The 27,844-nt window shown below is 45.2% G+C and overlaps 1 long non-coding RNA gene across 1 annotated transcript; it reads left to right on the plus strand.

Moving 5' to 3' along the window:
- The first annotated feature begins 1,013 nt into the window (after nucleotides 1-1,013).
- On the plus strand, nucleotides 1,014-27,250 carry LOC140197397 (uncharacterized). The gene is made up of 4 exons (XR_011885947.1): nucleotides 1,014-1,191; nucleotides 5,681-5,773; nucleotides 21,187-21,233; nucleotides 21,736-27,250. It is a non-coding gene; the product is annotated as an uncharacterized lncRNA (long non-coding RNA).
- Nucleotides 27,251-27,844: the final 594 nt, after the last annotated feature.

Raw genomic sequence — 27,844 nt, forward strand, 5'->3', positions numbered from 1 at the left:
ATGTTTGACATAACATCTCTGCCAGCATTCCGGATCAAAGTCAAGGCTGAATATCCTGAGATAGCCATGAAAGCACTGAAAACATTTCTTTCATTTCCAACATCATATCTCTGCAAAGTGGGCTTTTCTGCAATGGATGCAATGAAAACTAAATTGCGGAATACACTGGACATAAGGAACCCCCTTCGAGTATCGTTGTCTCCCATCACCCCTCGATGGCACGGTCTTGTTGCAGGGAAACAAGCCCAGGGCTCCCACTGATTCAGCGATATTCTTGTGTTGCAATGATCTTATATGTTCATACGGGGAAAATATGTGCTGTGTGTTTAATATCCAAATGTTACTTAAAATGTTATGATGCTATTGACTTACGTGACTTATCACTATATTCATGCGCTGTATTACATAAAACCTAAAATAACACAAACATATAGTAAAAGCAGGAATGATATGATAAATACACAGCCTATATAAAGTAGAAATAATATATGTATAGTGTAGTTTCACTAAACAGAATCGCCAAAGATGATTTGTAGAAAAAAATCGGCACGTACACACATGCGCATGTCACGCATGCGCACACTGTGCCCGCGCAAGGCTCCATGGTCATGGTAGTCTTTCTCAGGGCAAACACAACGTATTTGACTGCTACTCTTGTCCGTTGGCAACCCTACCCCCGCCCCCACCGGTCGGCAGGTCTGCAAGAATATCGTCAATAATAAACTAGCCCGCGGTGCAAAAAAGGTTGGGGACCCCTGCAATAGGGTCTTTTAAGAGACTTTTGGATAGGTACATGGAGATTAGAAAAATAGAGGGCCATTGGTAAGGCTAGTAATTTCTGAGGGAGGGACATGTTCGGCACAACTTTGTGTGCCGAAGGGCCTGTATTGTGCTGTAGGTTTTTTATGTTTCTATGAAAGGTGCTGTGAAATTGGAGAAGTTCACTGCTGTCCCTCTTCACAGGAAATTAGCTGAGTTTTTCAGTTCATGTGGGCATCAGCCTTCTGTTCAAGAGGCAGCATTCTCTCCTCTTATGACCTTGATCTGGTTACAGATACAGTTATTCAATGTTTTTCATTGCAGGCCTCGGACGAGAGGATGTAGGAGTTGCCGTTACATCGATGGTGGGACTGGTGTTTTCTACAGCATATGCTATTATATTCATGTGCTGGTTAAGGAAAGGATCTCCAGGTACCTGTTATTGTCTAACTTGCATTTCAGCAGAAATACCAAGTGACTCACGTTGACAAAATGAACTCCTCCCACACACCCCACCCCCATCCCCACAGAGTCTCTGGATTCCTGTGGCATCGGGAATGCAATTCTCCTACATGATTGACAGGTTGAGATATGAAGTGGTGACACAGAATGTCTGGAGTCAATTCTGACCCAACTGCAGAGCGGGTTTTCGGAGAAGTGGCCCTGAGGAGGGAGGGTCAATTCCATAATAATTTATATGTCAAATCATAATATAACACCAAATTAGCTTTGAGGTGAGGATGAGGAAAATACACCCCTTCTCCTGAGGACTATGGGATGGAGGATAACAGCCTATTCGAAATCTGCAAAGAGCTGGATATGTGGGGTTCTCTCCCTGACACTTGATTGCAGGTTGGTGAGTGCCTCGCTAACTGATCGGGATTTGAAGGGAATGGCAGCAATATTTAAAATATTTTCTTTTTTTTTTCTTCAGTAACCAACACAAACTGGTGTTGCCAACGCAGACAGTTAACTCATGAGAACACCACCACCTCCCAGTCCTGAACAGGTTATAAAATGACAGTTTCCAGATATTGTTGCTCTTTCCTTGCTAATTAATTCAAGGACTTCCTGGCTTTCTGAGAATAACTTTATCATACAATCTTTCATTGTACAAAAACTGGTAGCAATAGCTACAATTACCAACAATTGTGTAATAAAATGTCCCATGGTACTGACAGACAAAATATCAAATGAAATGTGTCAGCATGTCACAGAAAACAGCAACAGCCCAGGTGACTCCAGTCTTGAACAAGAGCTTGGATTCAGGGAGCGGCATGAATAAGGAGAGGGAGGTGAAGAGTTGGATAAATTTCAAGCTGATGTTTCAAGCCAAGACACTTCATCAGGACTGGAAAAGAAGGGACAAAAGCCAGAATAAGAAGGTGGAGAGAGGGTAAGGAGTAGAAGCCGGCAGATGATAGATGAGATCAGGTCAGGGGGAAGGAGTGGGTATGGGAGGGGGTTGCCCTCCACTTGTGTATTTATATTAAAGAGACCTTGATGGAGTGGATAGTGGTCACCTGTATCACAGTCTGTAGATGAGCTGTGCAGGAGCAGGTTATTTACAGAGATCACACAATAAGTTGTGATCCTGATGTGTTCTGCTTTAGTTCTCTAGTGGGACTCAATATAACAAACCAAAGCCTCAAATTGAGGGGAAGTTGGCCAGGGATTTTGGAGACCTCAAAGTGTTCAGGGATTTGGAGAAGAGTCGTTGTTGATCGGGTCATAATGTCATGGAATTATGGTTTTATTTTTCCAGAGTGGAATACTTTGTGGTGAGAGATTGATAATCAGGAGGAAAATCCCTGAGAGGAACCATGACCAATGTCATTAACATTAGGCACTGGAACTTGGTAATGATCAGGGTCAAGATTCGAGAGTAAGGTGAGATAGGGGAGAGAATGTGTTAAGAGTACAGAGAGAGATGAAGTTTCAATGTCAGGACAGCAAGGAACATTCAGGAAGGATGGTGCAGTGGGCAAAGGGAAGGGAGGGAAGCTACAGAGTCAGATGAACAGGTTCAATGACAACCATCCATGGGTTCTATGCATTTTGTTGGAAAACTTCAAGAGGGTGGATTACGGAAATGTGGTGAATTAAAGATAACTGCAACAGTATAACGTTTGAATGTAACCTATCATCATGAATGGCAATGACGTTTCACTCCCAAACGAGCTCAATGCCTTTTATGCTCGCTTTGAAAGGGAGGAGCTATGAGAATCTTGCAGCACCCAGTGACACTGTGAACTATGTATTGGAGGCCGATGTCAGGCTGTCCTTCCAGAGGGTGAGCCCTCAGAAGGCAATAGGCCCCAAAGGGTACCTGGCAGGGCTCTGAAAATCTGTGCCAACCAATTAGTTGTTCAAAGACATTTTCAATTCCTCATTGGTTACAGACAGAAGATGCCCTGCTTCAAAAAGGCAACAATTATACCAGTGCCCAAGAAGTGCAGTGTGAGTTGCCTTAATGACTATAATCCAGTAGCAGTCACATCTATGATGATGAAATGCTTTAAGAGATTCGTTACGGCTAGAATTAACTTCTGTCTCAGCAAGGACCTGGACCCACTGCAATCTGTCCACAATAGGAGAATGGCTAACATGATCTCATTGGCTTTTCACGAGAGTCTTAGATCACCTGGACAATACAATTGCTGTACCTATGTCAGGATGCTGTTTATTGACTGCAGCTCAGCGTTTAACACAATCATTCCTACAATTCTAATCAAAAAGCTCCAGAACATGGGCTCTGTGCCTCCCTCTGCAAATGGATCCTCAACTTCTTAACTGGAAGAGCACAATCTTTGTCGAATGGAAATAACATCTCGACCTCACTGACAATCAACACTGGCACACCTCAAGGATGTGTGCTTAGTCTACTGACCTACTTTCAATACACCCATGTCTGTGTGACTAGGCATAGCTCAAATGCCATCTATAAATTTGCTGATGATACAACTGTGTTGGCAGAATTTTAAGTAGAGATGAGAGAGTGTGCAGGAGTGGTATATATCAGCTAGCTGAATGGTGTCACAGCAACAACCTTACACTTAGTGTCAGTAAGGCCGAAGAGCTGATTGTGAACTTCAGGAAGGGTAAGACGAGGAAACACATACCAGTGCTCATAGGGGGATCAGAAGTGGAAAGAGTGAGCAGTTTGAAGTGCTGGATGTCAATATTGCTTGAGGATCTAAACTGGGCCCAACATATCGACACAGCTACAAAGAAGACAGTGGTTATATTTCATTAGGAGTTTGAGGAGATTTGGAACGTCACCAGAAACTCTTGTAAATTTCCACAGATGTACCGTGGAGAGCATTCTATCTGCCCACATCACCATCTGGTATGGGTGGGGGCTACTGCATAGTATCGAAATAGGATACTGAGTTATAAACTTAGTCAGCTCCATCATGGGCACCTGCTTCCACAGTATCCCGAACATCTTCAAGGAGCGATGCCTTAAAACATGGTGTCCATCATACTTGGTTCTAATTGCTACCATCAGGAAGGAGGTACAGAAGCGTGAAGGCATGTACTCAGTGATTGAGGAACAGCTAATTCCCCTCTGCCACCTGATTTCTGAATGGACATTGAACCCATGAGCACTACCTCACTACTTTTCTATTTCTATTTTTGCACTACTTATTTAATGTAACGATTTAATATACAGAATATTAATTACAGTAATTCAGTTTTTTTCTATTATTATGTATTGCATTGTATTGTTAATACATTTTATGACATATGCTGGTGATAAACCTGATTCTGCTTCTGATTTTGATTGTACGATGAACAGTCAGACCTCTGGTGGAGCTGGATTTGATAATGTTGGGTTAAATGAGTTTTTCATCAGGGACCTGGGGAATTGGACCTGAAGGAGTTGAGATGGTAGGTGAACCATGCAGAGTGACCGAGGAAGCAGTTAGATTGGGTCAGGAGACTCAGTAATGTTGCAGAAGGTGTGATTCAGGATTTGAGTGACCCCTGAAGTCATTTACATGTTTGGGCATTGAAAATACAGTGGGAAAGAATGTGAGAGGGAATCTGTTCCAAGAGTGGGTTTTAATAGAGTGGCAAGATGTTTAGGAGGCAAAACATTGAGCTACATCACAACTTTGTTGAGAATAATTGAAGATGAACAGTAAAAAGTGTTACCAAGAGCAACAGCCTGGATGAATTGAAATGAAGAAGAAAAGGTATCCCTTTCATCTGGTGATGAACTTCCTGGGCAGCCCCTACATTCATGTACTATTAAATGCCTAATCATTCATGCAGACCTGCCTGTCCCCATGTTGTCATGTTTTCACCTTGAAGCAGAGCATCACCTGTCACCGCCTGACACCTTTGAGCATTGAGGTGCCGTAATGTTCCAATATTCAGCATGGGGCCAGGGTTCACAGACAAACAGTGTAACTCCATTGCTGAAGCTGGGACTGGTTATTATCACCACTGGCAAGACCATGTCAATTGCAGCACTTGACCACTAAGATAATGCGACTGAGCTTAAATACAGTGGGTTGGGTCTTGTCTTATTTGCTCAGTGTGTACACAGAGAGATTGCAGTCTTCCTGCCATTTCCATGTTCATGGTCTGAGGATAATGGCTACCCAGGTTTGAAGATATATTTCCAGAACTAACCACAAGGTCTTTAGTCTCTGCTGGGATCTCCACACACTGACAGTGGAGTGAACTCTCTGAACCTCCCTCACTGCATTGCTCTGACACCTGGTCCTTTTCTACCCTGCTGGAATTGTCTCATTATCACAGCCAACCTGACCAATAATAATCGATTCTGTTATCTGGAACACTTGTCCATTGAAACATATGTAGAACTGTTTGTGTTGATGTTACTTCAGTTTTGAAACAGTTTGAAACAGTTCTAATGTTGTTGTTCATTTCTCCCTGTGGACTCTAGAAGACAAGCAGTGGTGGTGGCGCCTGCATCTTTGTAACATTGTGGCTCTTGTCTTCATCCTCATTACCTTCATTTGCTGGATCGTGTCTAAAGGTATGTGCACAAATGTTCTTAAATTGCATTAAAATAGTCGCTGTGGTACTGTGGCCTACAAACAGAAAAGTCTAGAAAACGTGGTGGATGCAGCCCAGCCCATCACAGACAAAGCCCTCCCCACCATTGAGCACATCTGTGAGCGATTCCACAAGAAAACAGCATCCATCACGGAGAACCCCCACCATTTCACTGCTGCCATCGGGTGGGAGGTACAGGAGCCTTAGATCCCATACCGCCAGCTCAGGAAGAGTTATTACCCCTCAACCATCAGGCTCCTGAACCAGTGTGGATAACTTCACTCACCTCAGTTCCGAACTAATGCCACAAACTACAGACTCACTTTCAAGGCTTCTACAAATCATGCTTAATTTATTTGCACAGTTTGACTTCTTTTGAATTGGCTGTTTGTCTGTCTTTGTTTGTACATACAGTAGAAACATAAAAAACGTAGAAATATTGAAAACCTACAGCACAATACAGCCCCTTTGGCCCATGAAACTGTGCCGAACATATCCTCACCTTAGAAATTACCTAGGGTTTCCCATAGCCCTCTATTTTTCTAAGCTCCATGCGCCTATCCAGAAATCTCTTGAAAGACCTTATTGTACCACCACCTCCACCACCATCGCTGGCAGCCCATTCGTCACACTCACCATCACTGCATAAAAAAACTTACCCTTGACATCTCCTCTGTACCTACTTCAAAGCACCTTAAAACTGTGCCCTCTCGTGCTAGCCATTTCAGCCCTGGGAAAAAGCCACGGTCTATCCAAACGATCAATGCCTCTTACCATCTTGTACACCTCCATCAGGTCACCTCTCATTCTCTGTTGCTCCAAGTAGAAAAGCTGGGTTCTCTCAACCTATTCTCATAAGGCATGCTCCCCAAACCAGTCAACACCCTTGTAAGCCTCCTTGGTACCCTTTCTATGGTTTCCACATTCTTCCTGTAGTGAAGCAACCAGAACTGAGCAGGGTACTCCAAGTAGGGTCTGACCAGGTCTTATATAGCTGCAATATTACCTCTCGGCTCCGAAACTCAATCCCACAATTGATGAAGGCCAATGCACTGTATGGCTTATTAACCACAGAGTCAACATGTGCAGCAGCTTTGAGTGTCCTATGGACTCGGATCCCAAGATCCCTCTGATCCTCCACACTGCCAAGAGTCTTACCATTAATACTATATTCTGCCGTCATTATTTGACCTACCAAAATAAACCACCTCACACTTATCTAGGTTGAACTCCATCTGCCACTTCTCAGCCCGGTTTTGCATCCTATCAGTCTCCTACTGTAACCTTAGACAACCCTTCACACTATCCACAACACTGCAACCTTTGTGTCATCAGCAAACTTACTAAACCATCCCTCCACTTCCTCATCCAGGTCATTTATAAAAATCACAAAGAGTAGGGACCTAGAACAGATCCCTGAGGCACACCACTGGTCACTGACCTGCATGAAGAATATGACCCGTCTACAAACACTCTTTTCCTTATGTGAGCAAGCCAATTCTGGCTGCACAAAGCAATGTCCCCTTGGATCCCATTCCTCCTTACTTTCTCAATAAGCCTTGCGTGAGGTACCTTATCAAATGTCTTGCTGAAATCCCTATACACTACATCTACTGCTCTACCTTCATCAATGTGTTTAGTCACATCCTCAAAAAATTCAATCAGGCTCATAAGGCATGACCTGCCTTTGACAAAGCCATGCTGACTATTTCTAATCACATTATGCCTCTCCAAATGTTCATAAATCCTGCCTCTCAGGATCTTTTCCATCAACTTACCAACCACTGAAGTAAGACTCACTGGTCTATAACTTCCTGGGCTATCTCTATGCAAACCTCCAATCAGGACACAACTGCGCAAGTGCGTGGACATCAGCCAGTGAGAAGAGTTTAAAAGGAGATGGTTATTTCCTCAGTGGTTTGATCAGGACATGACTGCGCAAGCACATGGACGTCAGCCATTGAGAACAGCGAGAAGAGTTTAAAAAGAAGACAGCTTTATAGAATGGGCGAAAGAGTAGAGGGAGACAAAATAGGAAGGCTTTGGCTCAACAAGGCTTCGACGATAATGGGTCGAGGCGAGGTACATTATCTGTGTAGAATATGGGCAGAAGGTGTGTGTGTGTGTGTGTGAGGCCAGTGTTCTGTGCTCGGGGTGAGATGTGGGAAGTCCGGGAGACTCACAGCCTCCCGGAGGGCCACATCTGCGACAGGTGCGTGGAGCTGCAGCTCCTTAGAGGTCGGGTTAGGGAACTGGAGATGCAGCTCGATGACCTTCGTCTGGTCAGGGAGAGTGAGGAGGAGACAGAGAGGAGTTATAGGCAGGTAGTCACACCAGGGCCTCGGGAGACAGATAAGTGTGTAACAGTCAGGAGAGGGAATGGCAAGAGGCAGATACTAGAGAGTAGCCCAGTGGCTGCCCCCATAACAATAAGTACTCCTGTTTGAGTACTGTTGGGGAAGATGGCCTACCTGGGTGGAGCAACAGTGGCTGCACCTCTGGAACAGAGTCTGTCCCTGTGGCTCAGAAGGGCAGGGAAAGGAAGAAGGCAGCAGTAATAGGGGACTCTATAGTTAGGGTGTCAGACAGGCGATTCTGCAAACACAAGAAAAAAACATGGATGGTAGTTTGCCTGCCAGATGCCAGGGTCCGGGATGTTTCAGATCGCGTTCACGATATCCTGAAGTGGGAAGGAGAACAGCCAGAGGTCGTGGTACATATTGGTACCAATGACATAGATAGGAAAAGGGAGGAGGTCCTGAAAACAGACTACAGGGAGATAGGAAGGAAGTTGAGAAGCAGGACCACAAAGGTAGTAATCTCGGGAATACTGCCTGTGCCATGTGGCAGTGAGTATATGAATAGAATGAGGTGGAGGATAAACGCGTGGCTGAGGGATTGGAGCGGGGGCAGGGATTCAGACTTCTGGATCATTGGGACCTCTTTTGGGGCAGGTGTGACTGTACATAAACCATAGAAACCATGGAAACTACAGCACAGAAACAGGCCTTTTGGCCCTTCTTGACTGTGCCGAACCATTTTCTGCCTAGTCCCACTGACCTGCGCACAGACCATATCCCTCCATACACCTCCCATCCATGTATCTGTCCAATTTATTCTTAAATGTTAAAAAAGAACCCGCATTTACCACCTTGTCTGGCAGCTCATTCCATACTCCCACCACTCTCTGTGTGAAGAAGCCCCCCCCCCAATGTTCCCTTTAAACTTTTCCCCCCTCACCCTTAACCCATGTCCTCTGGTTTTTTTCTCCCCTTGCCTCAGTGGAAAAAGCCTGCTTGCATTCACTCTATCTATACCCATCATAATTTTATATACCTCTATCAAATCTCCACTCATTCTTCTACGCTCCAGGGAATAAAGTCCCAACCTATTCAACCTTTGTCTGTAACTGAGTTTCTCAAGTCCCGGCAACATCCTTGTAAACCTTCTCTGCACTCTTTCAACCTTATTTATATCCTTCCTGTAATTTGGTGACCAAAACTGAACACAATACTCCAGATTCGGCCTCACCAATGCCTTATACAACCTCATCATAACATTCCAGCTCTTATACTCAATACTTTGATTAATAAAGGCCAATGTACCAAAAGCTCCCTTTATGACCCTATCTACCTGTGACGCCACTTTTAGGGACTTTTGTATCTGTATTCCCAGATCCCTCTGTTCCACTGCACTCCTCAGTGCCTTACCATTAACCCTGTATGTTCTATGTTGTTTTGTCCTTCCAACATGCAATACCTCACACTTGTCAGTATTAAACTCCATCTGCCATTTTTCAGCCCATTTTTCCAGCTGGTCCAAGTCCCTCTGCAGGCTCTGAAAACCTTCCTCACTGTCTACTACACCTCCAATCTTTGTATCATCAGCAAATTTGCTGATCCAATTTACCACATTATCAACCAGATCATTGATATGGTTGACAAATAACAATGGACCCAGCACTGATCCCTGTGGCACACCACTAGTCACAGGCCTCTACTCGGAGAAGCAATTCTCTACTACCACGCTTTGGCTTCTTCCATTGAGCGAATGTCTAATCCAATTTACCACCTCTCCATGTATACCTAGCGACTGAATTTTCCTAACTAACCTCCCATGCGGGACCTTGTCAAAGGCCTTACTGAAGTCCATGTAGACAATATCCACTGCCTTCCCTTCATCCACTTTCCTGGTAACCTCCTCGAAAAGCTCCAATAGATTGGTCAAACATGATCTACCACGCACAAAGCCATGTTGACTCTCCCTAGTAAGTCCCTGTCTATCCAAATGCTTGTAGATTCTGTCTCTTAGTACTCCCTCCAATAACTTACCTACAACCGACATTAAACTTACTGGCCTATAATTTCCCGGATTACTTTTCGATCCTTTTTCAAACAACGGAACAACATGAGCCACTCTCCAATCCTCCGGCACCTCACCTGTAGACAGCGACATTTTAAATATTTCAGCCAGGGCCCCTGCAATTTCAACACTAGTCTCCTTCAAGGTCCAAGGGAACACCCTGTCAGGTCCCGGGGATTTATCCACTTAATTTTCCTCAAGACAGCAAGGACTTCCTCCTTTTCGATCTGTACAGTTTCCATGATCTCACTACTTGTTTCCCTTAATTCCATAGACTTCATGCCAGTTTCCTTAGTAAATACAGACGCAAAAAACCTATTTAAGATCTCCCCCATTTCCTTTGGTTCTGCACATAGCCGACCACTCTGATCTTCAAGAGGACCAATTTTGTCCCTTACAATCCTTTTGCTCTTAATATACCTGTAAAAGCTCTTTGGATTATCTTTCACTTTGACTGCCAAGGTAACCTCATGTCTTCTTTTAGCCCTCCTGATTTCTTTCTTAAGTATTCTCTTGCACTTCTTATACTCCTCAAGCACCTTACTTACTTCCTGCTTCCTATACACGTCATACAACTCCCTCTTCTTCTTTATCAGAGTTGCAATATCCCTTGAGAACCAAGGTTCCTTATTCCTATTCAACTTGCCTTTAATCCTGACAGGAACAAACAAATTCTGCACTCTCAAAATTTCTGCTTTGAAGGCTTCCCACCTACCGATCACATCCATGCCAGAGAACAACCTGTCCCAATCCACGCTTTTTAGATCCTTTCTCATTTCTTCAAATTTGGCCTTCTTCCAGTTAACAACCTCAACCCTAGGACCAGATCTATCCTTGTCCATGATCAAGTTGAAACTAATGGTGTTATGATCACTGGAACCAAAGTGCTCCCCTACACAGACTTCTGTCACTTGTCCTAACTCGTTTCCTAACAGGAGATCCAATATTGCATCCCCTCTAGTTGGTCCCTCTATATATTGATTTAGAAAACTTTCCTGAACACATTTTACAAACTCTAAACCATCTAGACCCCTAACAGTATGGGAGACCCAATCAATATATGGAAAATTAAAATCCCCTACCACCACAACTTTATGTTTCCTGCAGTTGCCTGCTATCTCTCTGCAGATTTGCTTTTCCAATTCTCTTTGACTGTTGGGTGGTCTGTAATACAATCCCACTAATGTGGCCATACCTTTCCTGTTTCTCAGCTCCTCCCACAAGGACTCAGTAGACAAGCCCTCTAATCTGTCCTGCCTGAGCACTGCTGTAATATTTTCCCTAACAAGCAATGCCACTCCCCCACCTTTCATTCCTCTGCCTCGATCACATCTGAAACATCGGAACCCTGGAATATTAAACTGCCAGTCGTGCCCCTCCTGTCGCCAAATTTCACTAATTGCTACAACATCATAATTCCATGTGTCAATCCACGCCCTCAACTCATCCGCCTTCCCCGCAATACACCTAACATTGAAATATATACACCTCAGAAGATTTTTATCACCACTCACAACCTTTCTATTAGTGGATTTGCTTGAACTTTTAACATCATTTATTTTCACCCCAGCCACACTGTCAGCTCTGGCACTATGGTTCCCATCCCCCTGCAAATCTAGTTTAAAGCCCCCCCAATAGCATCAACAAACCTCCCTGAAAGGATATTGATCCCCCTGTAGTTCAAGTGTAACCCGTCTCTCTTGTACAGGTCCCACCTGCCCCAGAAGAGGTCCCAATTATCCTGAAATCTGAAACCCTGCTCCCTTCACCAGTTCCTCTGTTCCTCCATCTCCAAAGGAGGGGTTACACTTGAATCCCAGGGGGACCAATATCCTGGCAGGGAGGTTTGCAAAGGCCATTGGGGAGAGTTTAAACTAGAACTGCTGGGGGGTGGGAAATGAACTGAAGTGACAAAGGAAGAGGCAGTTGGCTCACAAATAGAGAAAGCTTGGAGACAGTGTGTGAGGGAAGGTAGGCAGGTGATAGAGAAGGGATGCGCTCAGACGGATGGTTTGAGATGTGTCTATTGTAATGCAAGGATTATTATGAACATAGCGGATGAGTTTAGAGTGTGGATCAGTACTTGGATGTTTTGGCCTTTACAGAGATTTGGATGGCTCAGGGGCAGGAATGGTTACTTCGAGTGCCAGGCTTTAGATGTTTCAGAAAGGACAGGGAGTGAGGAAAAAGAGGCGGGTGCATGGCACTGTTGATCAGAGATAATGTCATGGCTGCAGAAAAGGAGGAAGTTCTGGAGGGATTGTCTATGGAGTCTCTGGGTGGAAGTTAGGAACAAGAAGGGGTCAATAACTCTCCTGGGTGTTTTTTATAGACGCCCCGATAGTAACAGGGACATCGAGGAGCAGATAGAGATACAGATTCTGGAAAGGTGTAATAATAACAGGGTTGTTGTGACGGGTGATTTTAATTTCCCAAATATCGATTGGCATCCCCCTAGAGCAAGGAGTTTTGATGGGGTGGAGTTTATTAGGTGTGTTCCAGAAGGTTTCTTGACACAATATGTAGATAAACCTACAAGAGGAGAGGTTGTACTTGATGTGGTCTTGGGAAATGAACCTTTTCAGGCGTCAGATCTCTCAGTGGGAGAGCATCTTGGAGATAGTGCTCACAATACTATCTCCTTTACCATAACATTGGAAATGGATAGGAACAGACAAGTTGGGAAAGCGTTTAATTGGAGTAAGGGGAAATATAAGGATATCAGGCAGGAACTTGGAAGCATAAATTGGGAACAGATGTTCTCAGGGAAGCAAAAGGAAGATTGGTGGCAAATGTTCAGGGAAATGTTTGCGTGGGGTTCTGCATAGGTACGTTCCCATGAGACAGGGAAAGGATGGTAGGGTACAGGAACCGTGGTGTACAAAGGCTGTTGTAAATCTAGTCAAGAAGAAAAGAAGAGCTTAAGAAAGGTTTTAAAAAAACTAGGTAATGATAGAGATTTAGAGGATTATATGGCTAGCAGGAAGGAGTTTAAGAATGAAATTAGGAGAAACAGACAGGATTAAGGCAAACCCCAAGGCATTCTACAAGTAAGTGAAGAGCAAGAAGATAAGACGTGAGAGAATAGGACCTATCAAGTGTGACAGTGGAAAAGTGTGTATGGAACCGGAGGAGATAACAGAGGTCTTAATGAATACTTTGCTTCAGTATTCAGTACAGAAAAGGATCTTCGCGATTGTAGGGATGACTTACAGCAGACTGAAAAGCTTGAGCATGTAGGTATTAAGGAAGAGGATGTGCTGAAGTTTTTGGAAAGCATCAAGTTGGATAAGTCACTGGGACCAGATGAGATGTATGCCAGGCTACTGTGGGAGGTGAGAGAGGAGATTTCTGAGCCTCTGGTGATGATCTTTGCATCACCAATGGGGATGGGAGAGGTTCTGGAGGATTGGAGAGTTGCGGATTGTTTGTATGTAGTTATTCACTGATTCTATTGTATTTCTCTCTTCTACTGTGAATGCCTGCAAGAAAATGAATCTTATACTAGTAAATGGTGACATAACGTACTTTGATAATAAGTTAACTTTGAACAATGATTGACAAGTTTTGTCTCATGAATGCTATTGGACATATGACTGTGTTAAATGTACCTTTAAACTGGGATTGTGTGTGGAAAAACAGTGTATTTACTCAGTGGGCTCACTTCTGTACATTTCAGATCAAAGCTGCAAGACCAACATTCCAGTCTGGGTCATAGTCACTCTATCAGCAGTCACAGTTGTTACAACGTTATCCAGATCCTTTCCAGTTTGCAGTAACTATCAAAATCAAAACATTTTCTAAAGGATTCAATCAGTTTGAAAACATTCCCCTGGTCTCACCATCACTTCAGCTTCTAAAGGGAACAGTTGTGGGGAAATCTCCAGAATGTTATCAACTCTGTCCCAACTGGCTGTTGTCAATTGGGCACAGAGCCGGCCCAGGTTTTCTTGGATTCTGTTGGAAGTTCTACCCAGAGGTGCTGTAATCTCATAGTAGATGAGCTGATGGGGATTGGGACTCCTGCTGGAGTGTGGAAGTCCTGAACTTTTGGTTTGCATTCAGGTGATTTCTGTACCTGCAGGGAAATTAAGCAGCGCCAATGCAGTCGTCGATGTAGCGAAGGAAAAATGGGGGACAGATACCAGAATAGGCATGGAACATAGATTGTTCCACAAAGCCAACAAAAAGACAGGCATAGCTAGGACCCATACGGGTGCCCATAGCTACACCTTTAGTTTGGAGGAAGTGGGAGGAGCCAAAGGAGAAATTATTAAGAGTAAGGACTAATTCCGCTAGACGGAGCAGAGTGGTGGTCGAGGGGAACTGATTAGGTCTGGAATCCAAAAAGAAGCGTAGAGCTTTGAGACCTTCCTGATGGGGTGTCGATGTAGCGAAGGAAAAGTAGGGGACAGATACCAGAATAGGCACGGAACATTGTCGACGTAGCGAAGGAAAAGTGGGGGACTGCATTGGCGCTGCTTCCTGCACGCATGCAGAACTCGTTGACTTTATTAACTTTGCCTCCAACTTTCACTCTGCCCTCAAGTTTACCTGGTCCATTTCCGACACCTCCCTCCTCTTTCTAGATCTTTCTGTCTCTGGAGACAGCTTATCCACTAATGTCTACTATAAGCTTACTGACTCTCACAGCTATCTGGACTATTCCTCTTCTCACCCTGTCTCTTGCAAAAACGCCATCCCCTCCTCACTATTCCTCCGTCTCCACCGGATCTGCTCTCAGGATGAGGCTTTTCATTCTAGGACGAGGGAGATGTCTTCCTTTTTTAAAGAAAGGGGCTTCCCTTCCTCCACTATCAACTCTGCTCTCAAACGCATCTCCCCCATTTCACGTACATCTGCTCTCACTCCATCCTCCCGCCACCCCACTAGGAATAGGGTCCCCCTGGTCCTCACCTACCACCCCACCAGCCTCCGGGTCCAACATATTATTCTCCGTAACTTCTGCCACCTCCAACGGGATCCCACCACTAAGCACATCTTTCCCTCCCCACCTCTCTCTGCATTCCGCAGGGATCGCTCCCTACGCAACTCCCTTGTCCATTCGTCCACACCATCCCTCCCCACTGATCTCCCTCCTGGCACTTATCCGTGTAAGCGGAACAAGTGCTACACATGCCCTTACACTTCCTCCCTTACCACCATTCAGGGCCCCAAACAGTCCTTCCAGGTGTGTGAGTCGACTGGGGTGATATACTGCGTCCGGTGCTCCCGATGTGGCCTTTTATATATTGGCGAGACCCGACGCAGACTGGGAGACTGCTTTGCTGAACATCTACGCTCTGTCCGCCAGAGAAAGCAGGATCTCCCAGTGGCCACACATTCTAATTCCACATTCCATTCCCATTCTGACATGTCTATCCACAGCCTCCTCTACTGTAAAGATGAAGCCACACTCAGGTTGGAGGAACAACACCTTATATTCCGTCTGGGTAGCCTCCAACCTGATGGTATGAACATCGGCTTCTCTGGCTTCCGCTGGTGCCCCACCTCCCCCTCGTACCCCATCTGTTGCTTATTTTTATACACACATTTTTTCTCTCACTCTCCTTTTTCTCCCTCTGTCCCTCTGAATATACCCGTTGGCCATTCTCTGGGTCCCCCCCCCCCTTGTCTTTCTTCCCGGACCTCCTGTCCCATGATCCTCTCATATCCCTTTTGCCTATCACCTGTCCAGCTCTTGGCTCCATCCCTCCCCCTCCTGTCTTCTCCTATCATTTTGGATCTCCCCCTCCCCCTCCAACTTTCAAATCCCTTACTCACTCTTCCTTCAGTTAGTCCTGACGAAGGGTCTCGGCCCGAAACGTCGACTGCACCTCTTCCTACAGATGCTGCCTGGCCTGCTGCGTTCACCAGCAACTTTGATGTGTGTTGCTTGAATTTCCAGCATCTGCAGAATTCCTGTTGTTTGAGAAAATAGAATGGCATTTTTACAGGAGACAGAGTGGGAGGAGGCATAGTCAAGATAGCCATGGGAGTCAGTAGGTTTATAAAAGATATCAGTGGACAGTTTATCCATGGAGATGGAGACAGAGAGATCGAGAAAGGAAAGAGTGGTATCAGAAATGAACCAAGTGAACTTAAGGGGAGGATGGAAGTGGGAGGAAATGTTCCAAGTTCATAGTTCCCTTGAAGAGGGAACATTGGCTGATAGTGTGGAGAAGAATGTACATGGCATGCTTGTCTTTAAAATTTGGGCCGTAGAATATAAGCATTGGGACACCAGGCAAGGTCAGAAATAGAAAGATAGGCTGGATGAATTCGTGGCTGAGGAGCTGGAGCAGGGGGCAGAGATTCAGTTTTTAGATCTCTTTTGGGAATGGAGACATCCTGTAGAAGAGGGACAAGTTACACTTGAACCAGAGAGGGTCCAATATTCTTGCAAGAATGTTTGGAAGTTGGACGGGCTTCAGTGCAGGAGCATGACATGGGATAAAGCAGTAAGGTGAGAACAAGTTTATGAATCAGGATAGTCAGGGAAAGGAAAAGAATGCTGAACTAAACTTTCAATGCATGAGATTAACAGGTAAAGTGAGTGAAATCAGCGAGTAGATTGAGTCTGTGGACTGGGATGTTACAGCCATAACAGAAACATGGCTGAGAGAAGGGCAGGACTGGCTGCTCAATGCTCCAGAATACAGATGCTACAATCATGACAGAGGTACAGGTAAATGAGGAGTGTTTGCCTTTTGATAAGGGAGAATGTAACATCAGTGATTAGTGATGACATCCTTGGAGGATCATCCAGTGTATGTTTGAAATGTAGGAAAAAAGGGATTGTCACTTTAGTGGGGTTGAATTATGAACCCTTCAATATTCAGCTAGAACTCGAGGAGTCGTTATGCATAGAAATTTCTCACCGTCGTCAAAATCACAGGGCTGTATTAGTAGATTTTAATATTCACAGTATTGACTGGGTCACTAAGAGTGTTGAGGGCCTGGGTAGGGTGGAATTTAGGAAATATATTCATGTAAAGAGATGGTTATTGACTTGAAAAGAACTTGTAGCCTGCTTTATATTGGCGGCACAGCAGTGAAAACTGCGAGCAGCTTCAAACTCCTGGGAGTGCATATCACACACAATCTCTCATGTCCCGGAACACATCCTACACAGGCAGGAAATAACCACCAATGCCTCATTTTTCTGAGGAGGCTGAAGAGAGCTGGACTTGGCACATCCATGTTCACGTCATTCTACAGATGCGCAGTAGACAGCATCCTAATAAGCTGCGTACGGAAACTGCACTGTGGTGGACAAGAAGGCTTCACAATGGATAGTTAAAACTGACCAACCCATCACTGGCACCAGACTACCAGCCATTTAGCACATAGAGTATGTAGAGAGTAAAGTGTCAGAAAAGGACCAGTAACATCATGAAGAATCCCGCAAACCTTGCTCATGGACTGTTTGTCTCACTCCCATAAGGGAGGAGGTTGTGAAGTATCCTTTCCAGGACCACCATACGCAAAAACAGTTACTTTCCCCAAGCAGTAAGACCGATCAACACCTCCACCCACTAACTCCACCACTACTTTATTATTTCCCATCAGTCACCTTATGTACAGCCCATTGTCACTTTATGGACATCAATCTATGTATATAAGCTGTATTATATATTTATTGTGTAATTATTATTATTAACATGTTCTTCATATTTTGTATTTTTTGTGCTGCATTGGATCCAGATTAACAATTATTTTGTTCTCCTTACACTTGTGTACAGGAAATAACATTAAACAATCTTGAATCTCTGGAAAGTTTACTGAGTAAAGGGACCTAGACAGAGGGTGCAACACTGGACCTCCTCTTGGAAGATGAGGCAGGGAAAGTATCTGAGGTGGCAGGCAGGGGACTCCTTGGCCTCGGTGACCAGAATACTTTTATTTTTAAAGTAGTGATGGAAAAGGATAGCATAGGAGCACAGGTTAGGATACAAAACTGGAGCAGGGCTAATTTTAAGGAAATTAGCCAGGATCTAACTAACAGGAGCTGATTGGAAGAGGTTGTTTGAGGGGCAAGGGACAAATGGAACGTCTGGGGGGATTTTAAGTGTGTGATATCAAGAACCCAGGCGTAGCACGTTTCTGTTCGGGTGAAGTGTAAACCTAGCAAATTTAAGGAACTCTAATCGATGAGAGATACTGAGGGTCTGGTCAAGAAAATAAAAGAAGGGTACATTGGTTTAGGAGGTTGAGAACAAGTGAGTCCCTTGATCTTTTTCAAAAGATTAAGAGTACTCTTAAGATGGAAACTTATTCATATATTTATTGAGATACAATGCAGAATAGTCATTCCGGTCCTTTGAGCCATGCCACCCCGCAATCCCCTGATTTAATCCTAGCCTAATCACGGGACAATTTACAATGACCAATTAACCTATGTCTTTGAACTGTAGGAGGTAGCCTACATGGTCACAGGGAGAATGTACGCACAAACTCCTTCCAGGCAGCAGTGGAACTTGAACCAGAGTCAGCTGAACTGTAAAATGTCGTGCTAGCCTCTGCGCCACCCCAAATCAGGATGGCAAAGACAGAGTGGGAGATGGATCTGGCATGTAAGGTGAAGGAAAATTCCCAAGTTTAATCGATATAGGAAGAGTAAAAGGATGGGTAGGGAGAAGGTCAGGGCCCTTAGAAATTTGCAGGGCTGCCTGTGTCTCAAGCTGTAGGAGACAGGTGGTATTTGTAACCAATATTTACCCTTGGTATTTACTGAGAATATTGTTTTCACTCAGGAGATAGGGGATAAAACTGAAGATGTGTTGGAGAAGCTACATATTGCCAAGGAAGAGGCATTTGCAGCCTTGCAGTGCATTAATAAAGATAAATCCCCAGGGTCTGCCTGAGTATATCCTCTGACTTTATGGAAGGCGATAGCAGAAATTGTGCAGACCCTTAGAGAGTTATTTGCTTCATTGTTAGCCACCAGTGGATTTCCCAAAGACTGCAAGGATGCTAACATCATTCCATTGTTTAAGAAGTGTAGCAAGGAAAAGCCTGGGAACTACCGGCTGGTCAGCCTGACATCAATGGTAGAGAGGAATTTTGAGGGACAGGATCTCCCAGGATTTGGACGGATAGAGTTCAAGTTAGGAAATTAGGAGGGTCAACATGGCTTTGTGCATAGGAAATTATATTAGAGTTCCTTGAAGAAGCAACCAAAATTGTAGCTGAGAGTAGGGCAGAGGATATTGTCCACTTTGACCATTGCAAAGCCTTCAAAGTCCCACATGCTGGGCACATCTGGAAGTTTAGGTCCCATGGAATCCAGAGAGAACAACCTGGGTGGGTTTGAAATGAGTTCAGAGGTAGGAACCAGAGAGTGTTTAAAGGATGTTTGTCAGAATGGAGACCAGTGATTAGTGGTGTCAGTGTTAGGACCCTTGTTATTTGTTACTTATATAATTATTTGGATGTGAATACACAAGGCTTGGTCAACAAATATGCAGATGACTCAAAATGAGGAGATGTTGATAGTGAAGAAGGTTTTCATGGATTACACAGTGATCCTGATCATTTACAGAACTGGACTGAGAAGTGGCAAATAGATTTCAATAGAGAAAAGTATAAGGTATTGGATGCATTTTGGAAAATCAAACCAGTTTGGGACTGCTACTCTGAATATTTGGGCGCCAAGGAGTGTAATGGATCAGAGAGACCTCGGAGAACAAGTACATCATTTATTGAAAGTGGTGTCACAGGTAGACAGGGTGGTGAAAAGGGCATTTAGCATGCTGACCACCTTCAGTCAGGACATTGAGTAGAGGAGTTGGGACATTATGCTGCAGTTGTATAAATCATTGGTAGGGCTACACTTGGAGTACTGTGTACAGTTTTGTTCAGCCTGTTATAGGAAAGACGTAATTAAACTAAAACAAGAGCAGAAAAGATTTACGAGGATATTGCCAAGACTAGAGTTATAGGGAGAAGTTGGCCAGGCTAAGTCTTTACGGATTGGAACATGGGAGAATGAGGCCTTATAGAAATGTTTAAAATAATGAGAAACATAGATAAGGTGGATGGATGCAGCCTCCCCCAGGGAGGGGAGCCCAAAACTAGGGGTGGGCAGAGATTTCAGGTGAGAGTGGAAAGATTTAACAGGGATCTGAGGAGCAATTTTTTCACACAGAGGTTGGTGAGTAGATGGAACGAAATACCAGAGGAAGCAGTTGTGGGAAGTACAATCTTTTCATGTAAGAAATACTTAGATCGGTACATTCAGGGACAGTGCTTGGAGAGATATGGGACAAATACAGTAAATTGTTACGAGCTGGGAGAACAATGTGGTCAGCATGGACTCGTTGGGCTGAAGGGCCTGTACCCGTGCTGTATACTCTGTGTTCTACGTTGCAACTTTACAAAACACTGGATAGGCCACACTGGGAGTACTGTGTGTAGTTCTGGTCACAACACTATAGGAAGGATGTGGTCGCACTGGAGAGAGTGCAGAGGAGACTCACCAGGATGTTGCTGGATTGGAGGAGTTTGGTTATGGGGAGAGATTGCATCGGCTGGGCTTGGTTTCCCTGGAGTGAAGGCAGCTGAGGAGGGACCTTTATAAGTATACAGGGTTGTGAAAGGCATAGATGGGACAGGGAGTGAAAATCATTTCCCGTGGTGTGGCAGGGGTATCAAAAACAGCTTTTGGGTTTAAGGGAAGAGTAAGGAGTTTTGAGGGAGATGTGTGGGATTAGATTTTTTAAACAGAGAGTGATTGACATCTGGAACACACTGACAGAAGAGGAAATGTTATGTCTAATATTACAAGAAGGATTTAGAAAGGCATTTAAATAGACATGGTTTAGAAGGGTATGGAACTCGTGGACAAATGGGATTGGTGTCGATGGGAAAATACACAGCATGATGAGATGGGCCAAATAGCCTGTTTCTGTGCTGTACAAGTCTGTGACTCAGCTGTGAATATATGGTGGGTTAAAATAGCAACAAATAATCTTCGACAATGTATATCATTCATCTAGAATTTATAACTGATTATTTCATTCATTACAGGCAGAAACGAAGGAACTAACGAGAAAAACCGTGCTGAAATAGAACAGGTATTTTCTTCATATAAATTCCTGCAGTTTTCTTGTGTTTAAATAGTTTGTAAATTCACTGTTATTTCTCCCTCTCTCAATTCACACATGTATAAACTCATTGGAATCTTCCTGCTGTATTTATAACATCACTCTCATTTATTGACACACGGTTTAGCGGGAATCATAACATCCGTTACTGTCGATAATATCTGGTTAAATTTAATTTCATGGACAGTATCCCTTAGTGTTTCATTACATTCTTGTTTGGACATTATTATGGATATTTACTATTTCTCCCAGTCTGTGTCTGGTTCTGCAGGAAATGGTTGTCTCTGTCCGACCCTTTGTAACATCTGTTATGTTCAATTAGTCACCCCTGCCTCTCCCTCGTCCCACTCCCCTCCCCTGCCCTGTCCCACACCCCTCCCCCACTCTGCCCATCACTCTCCACTGTCTTTATCTCAGTGAACAAAGTGAAGATTTGTCATCATGTATAACTAACACATTCTGTCCATTTTAGCATCGTGGAGAAGTGCAGGAATTACAAACTCTCAGCCCAGATCATGAAGCTGAATCTGAAAATCATCCGGTCAGTTAGAAGGGACACGACAGCCTTCAGTTCCAGAGGTGACTGTGAGGGCAGGTTCTGTGTCCCTGCTGTAGATTGGAGCCTGGAAAATCCTTCCCTCCAATAGTGGGAACATGGTGCTCTGTAGCTGTAACTTGTATTACCCTGAGTGAGAACAACACTGCACTCATTTCAGCTCTCAGCTTCCGGTGAGAAATTCAGTCCTTGATAATCTGGCAAAATTCTCATTGACACTGGAATAATTTTAAGGAACCATGCCAGAGGGGCTCAGACCACAAGACCTTATGGGTTTGTCTCTGATTTAGATCACTGGAAGGTGCAATAACTACATAATATGTGCTTCAGAAGACTGTCTTGACTGCAATCTGGGACATCAAATGCAGGCTCCCACACACAGTTCAACTGCTTTGCCTGATGAAGACAACCACAATCAGGTTTATTGTCACTGTGTTATGAGATGAACTTTGTTGTTTTGTGACAAGATCACTGCCTCTCAGATTGCTCGCCTCGGGATCATTCATTGCTGATCTCTACCACATCTCACACTTTACTCCTTGCTGCTGCCTGGCTGTAGACCTGGAGGGTCACCAAGGCCCCCTTGTACAACAAGCACCTCTTGTGGTTAATGTTCCCCACCAGAATGACAAGGTCTCTCTGAGTCCCTCTCCTTTCCCATCATTTCCGATCTGTTTGTGAAGCAGCAACACTTCCTATGGCTTGTATTTGTTTGTGCCGTCGGGGCTGACTTCCCGTCATAGCAGAGAGGTGAAGTGCTGGCAGCTGAGAGAGATCAAACAGAACATCCCGATGTCACCATTTTCACTCTCAGCCATGGCATTGCTCTTCTATCACGTCGGTGTTACAGGAGTTACCCTTTGTACCCTCGCAGTAGTCAGTTGGAACTGGAGTTCCTCTGTTCACCTGTTTACTGGAATCTGCAATGAAATCACCCGACCACAGTTTCAGGACAATAATCCCCATTCATACACGGATCGTTAACCCTGAGTATAATAATGAGGCCGGCATCATCCAACTCGGAGTGACACATCAGTGAAAAGCATTTTCTTCATCAATCTACAAACATCGAACTATTACTCCTGGGCCATCCTAAGAAGGGTCACACCTAAGAAGGGTCACAGAGTCACACAGAACAGAAACAGGCCCTTCGGCCCACCAAGTCCATGTTGACCTTGTTTCCCATCTACACTGATCACATTTGCAATCATTGTGGGATCTACATCAAATTTGTTATTTTCCTGCCCAGACTGTCTGTTGTTCGTCAAACTGAGGACAGTGTGTAGACTCCACCCCACCTTTGTGTTGTTGTATCAGACTAAACCAATGAACCCAAGCCCAGAAATCCTTTCCATTTTGTATATGTATTGAAACTGCTCTGTCTGTTACACTAATGCAGTGGGTGTGTGTGTATTTACATCAACACGGAATGGTGCACAAACTCTGTGCTGGTCTCTAGTTACTGCTCATTGCTAGTGGAGTTTGTGACTGTTGGATGCAGATCATCTTATTTACCACAGGAATTCACAGCTGTCCTTTTAGTCAGTGTGTACATTCCACCAGTGCTAAAGCTAAGGAGGCGCTCTGTGAACTGTATGGGGCTATTAGCGAACTGCAGAACGCACACCCTGACGGGCTGTTTATTGTCGCTGGTGATTTTAACTATGCGAACCTTAAATCAGTGCTCCCCAAATTCCATCAGTATGTGGACTTTGCAGTGAGAGGGGCAAACGCGTTAGATATTGTTTAGACAAACATTCCCGACGCGACCGGGCAGAGCCCCGCTCCCACCTCAGTTACTCAAACCACATCTCTGTTATGCTAATCCCAGCAAACAGACCGCTCGTCAGACGCTCCAGACCAGTTCAGAAGCAGGTGAGAACCTGGCCAGCAGGAGCCATCTCTGCTCTTCAAGACTGCTTTGAGCACACTGACTGGCACAAGTTCAGGGAGGCTGCAACCGATGGAGACTCTACCAACTTAGAGGAGCACACGGCATCAGTGACTAGCTACATTGGCAAGTGCATTGATGACGTCACGGTGTCCGAGACCATCACTACACGCACTAACCGGAAGCCATGGATGACCGCGGAGGTGCGTGCGCTGCTGAGGACCTGTGACTCCACATTCAGAGCAGGTGACAAGGCAGCCCTAACAACAGCGAGGGCCAAACTGTCCCGGGCCATCAGAGAGGCAAAGCATGCACACGCCCAGCAAATCCACAACCACTTACAGGACAGCGGCAATATGCAGCGCATGTGGGAGGGCTTTCAGGACATCACCAACGACAAGACAACACCACCTGCCTGTGCTGGTGATACCTCCCTCCTAGATGCGTTGATCAACTTCTACGCTCGTTTCGAGGTGGTAAATGACGTGGTGGCGAGGAAGACCACTCCTCCTCCCAATGACCAGGTGCTGTGTCTTACCGTGGCCGATGTGAGGAACACTCTATGCAGGGTCAACCCACGGAAGGCTGCTGGACCAGACAATATTCCTGGCAGAGTGCTCAGAGGTTGTGCAGACTAGCTGGCGGATGTTCTCACTGACATCTTCAACATCTCCCTGAGCAGCGCCGTCGTTCCAACGTGCTTCAAGGCCGCCACCATCGTGAACGTGCCAAAGAAGTCTTCAGTGTCCTGCCTCAACGACTACCATCCCATTGCACTTACATCCATCATCATGAAGTGTTTCGAGAGGCTCGTCATGAGGCACATCAAGACCCTGCTGCCCCCCTCACTGGACCCCCCTGCAGTTCGCGTACCGTCCCAACTGTTCAACAGACGTTGCCATCGCCACCACCCTCCACCTGGCCCTCACCCACCCGGACAAAAAAGACACGTACCATCGAATGCTGTTCATAGACTTCAGTTCAGTATTCAACACAATCATTCCTCAGCACCTGATTGGAAAGCTGAGACTGCTGGGCCTGAATACCTCCCTCTGCAACTGGATTCTAGACTTCCTGACTGGGAGACCTCAATCAGTCCAGATAGTGAGCAGCATCTCCAACACCACCACACTGAGCACGGAAGCCCCCCCAGGGCTGTGTGCTCAGTCCACTGCTGTTCACTCTGCTGACCCACGAATGTGCAGCAATACACAGCTCGAACCACATCATCAAGCTCGCTGATGATACGACTGTGATGGGTCTCATCAGCAAGAACGACGAGTCAACATAGAGAGGAGGTGCAGCGACTAACAGACTGGTGCAGAGCCAACAACCTGCCTCTGAATGTGAAGAAAACTAAAGAGATGGTTGTTGACTTCAGGAGAGCACGGAGCGACCACTCTCCACTGAACATTGACGGATCCTTCTTAGAGATCATTAGGAGAACCAAATTTCTTGGTGTTCACTTGGCGGAGAACCTCACCTGGTCTTTCAACACCAGCTCCATAGCCAAGAAAGCACAGCAGCGTCTCTACTTTCTGCAAAGGCTGAGAAAAGTCCATCTCCCACCCCCCATCCTCACCACATTCTACAGAGGATGTATCGAGAGCATCCTGAGCAGCTGCATCACTGCCTGGTTTGGAAATTGCACCGTCTCGGATCGAAAGACCCTGTAGCAGATAGTGAGGTCAGCTGAGAAGATCACCAGGGTCTCTCCTCCCGCTATTACATATATTTACACCACACGCTCTACCCGCAAAGCTAACAGCATTGTGAAGGACCCCACGCAAACTCTTCTCCCTCCTGCCATCTGGCAAAAAGTACCGAAGCATTCGGGCTCTCACGACCAGTCTGTGCAACAGCTTCTTCCCCCGAGCCATCAGACTCCTCAATACTCAGAGTCTAGACTGACATCTACATCATTTATTATTGCACTGTAATTTGTCCTCTACTGTGCCTATTGTCTTGTTTATTAATTATTGTACTGCACTGTTTTTGCGCACTTTATGTAGCCCTGTGCAAGTCTGTAGTCTAGTGTAGCCTTGTGCTGTCTCACATAGCCTAGTGTAGTTTTGTGTTGTTTCATGTAGCAACAGGGTCCTGGAGAAACGTCGTTTCGTTTTTACTGTGTACTGTACCTGCAGGTTATGGTCGAAATGACAATAAAAGTGACTTGACTTGACTTGACTTGACTCTCTTTAGAAATCCCAGAAGGATTGTGATTTTCCCCAGTACCAATACTAGGTACAGCATTTCCTCACAAAATCCCTCCTATTTCTGTACAGTAAGCAATGAAACTGCAATAAAGCTGTGTATGTATCATGGTCCGGTCCATGAAGTCTGTATTCCTGTTCACGGTCCGACCATAGTTCCTTATTCCAGGGTTTCTGGTTTCCCCCAGTTTCTGTGTAGGCACATGATTCTCGTTTTGGGGCTGAGACATAAATTCCTCTGCAAACCAGGGATTCCCTGCTGGACTGTTCTGTCCCCCTCCCTGTCTTTACCCCTCACCTGACTCTCTGCCTGCTCACTTAGCCTGGATACCCTGCCTGTATTGCTGAAGTTTTACCACCAGAGCAAGACTGGAGCCTTGTTTGCTCAAGATAAGGAACTGTCTTTCATTATGTGGAATTGTCTCTCTGTGTCCACACCATTGCTAGGTAGGTCTGGTCGTTTGCCGCTACCTAGTGTTGGGAACTGTCTCTGTGTCCTCACCTTCACTAGGTGGATCCGGCTGTTTGCTGCCATATTGTGTTGGGATCCATCTCTTCATGTTCAGTGTTCTGTATATGAGTCCCAGCCCTATGTCCTGTTCCCAAGGAGGGGTCCCAGTTCTGTGTTCTGTGCTTCTGTCTCTTCTAGTCCAAGGCTCCGTGCTCCTGAAGGCCCTCGTCCAGTCTGTGCCTAGTCCAGTCCTATCCAAGTCCGGTCCATGTGCCTTTACCTGTCCTTGTTTCTCACCCTACCCAGGAGTTCCTCACCCAAGCCATGTCCAGTCCTGTAGCCTCGTCTTGTCCTCGCCTAGTTCTGGAGTCCAAGCCTGAGTCAAGTCCCAGTCTCTGGCTCGGAGTCCATACCCAAGCCTCTAAGTGCCCTTGACCCAAGACCCAAAACCCCAAGCCTGTCTCCAAGCTCAAGTCTGAAGACCCCAGCCACGTCCTGTCCTGTAGTCATATCATGTCTTTGCCTGGTTCTGAGGCCCGAGCCCGAGTCAAGACCCAGGTTCTGGGTCCTTGTCTAGTGTCTGGCTCGAAGCCCAAGCTCAGGCTCCTAGTGCATAGTTCCGCATCCGGGTTCCCTGTCTTGTCCATGTCCAAGCCCAAGTCTGTGTTCTTGTCTCTGCTCCTTGTCTGTATCCTGTCATGCCCCAACTCTAGTCAAGTCCTGTTCCTTGTACTTCAGTGTCTGTCTCTTGCATTTGGGTCCATTCCCAATGCCCCCCATTATGACAGTATGAGTTTGAATGTTGTATTGAAGGGTGATATTGGGATATTTTAATCCTATACTGTATGTATATTTTGTATATTTGTGTTTTAAACATTTTGCCTGATGTCTCTTTATGATCATTGCTGATTAAATAACCACTTCTGTTTTACTGTTGGTGATAATTCTTTCATAGAATCTGTCTAATTATGGGATAATTTACAATGTCCAACTAACCTACCACCTTTAGACTGTGGGAGGACAGTGGATCATCCGAGGAAACCCACACAGTCACAGGGAGTGTGTACAAACTCCTTACAGACAGTGGTGGGATTTGAACCCAGGTTGCTGGTACCATAAAGCCTTGTGCTAACCAATACGCTAGCATAGTACAGAAAATGCTAGAAACAGTCTGCAGTTCAGGCAGCATCTGTGGAAAGAGAAACAGAGTGAAGAGGCAGAGAAACACAGAGCGTTTGAGAGGGTGAAATGGCAACGTGACGTTCAAGAGATAAACCGTGGTTAGGGGGTTAGTGTCAGTCGAGAAATGAAGTTAGTGTCTTCATTTGATGAAGCAGAAATTGATAGGTATTTCCTACATTTCGAGAAAATGGCCCGTAATCGGAATTGGCCGAGGGATCAGTGGGCTGTGCTGCTACGGAGTGTGATTAAGGGGAAGGCTCAGCAAGTATATGCAGTCCTGTCTCTTGA

The sequence above is a fragment of the Mobula birostris genome, chromosome 5 (genome assembly GCF_030028105.1).
Source record: "Mobula birostris isolate sMobBir1 chromosome 5, sMobBir1.hap1, whole genome shotgun sequence".
NCBI classification, from domain to species: Eukaryota; Metazoa; Chordata; class Chondrichthyes; order Myliobatiformes; family Myliobatidae; genus Mobula; species Mobula birostris.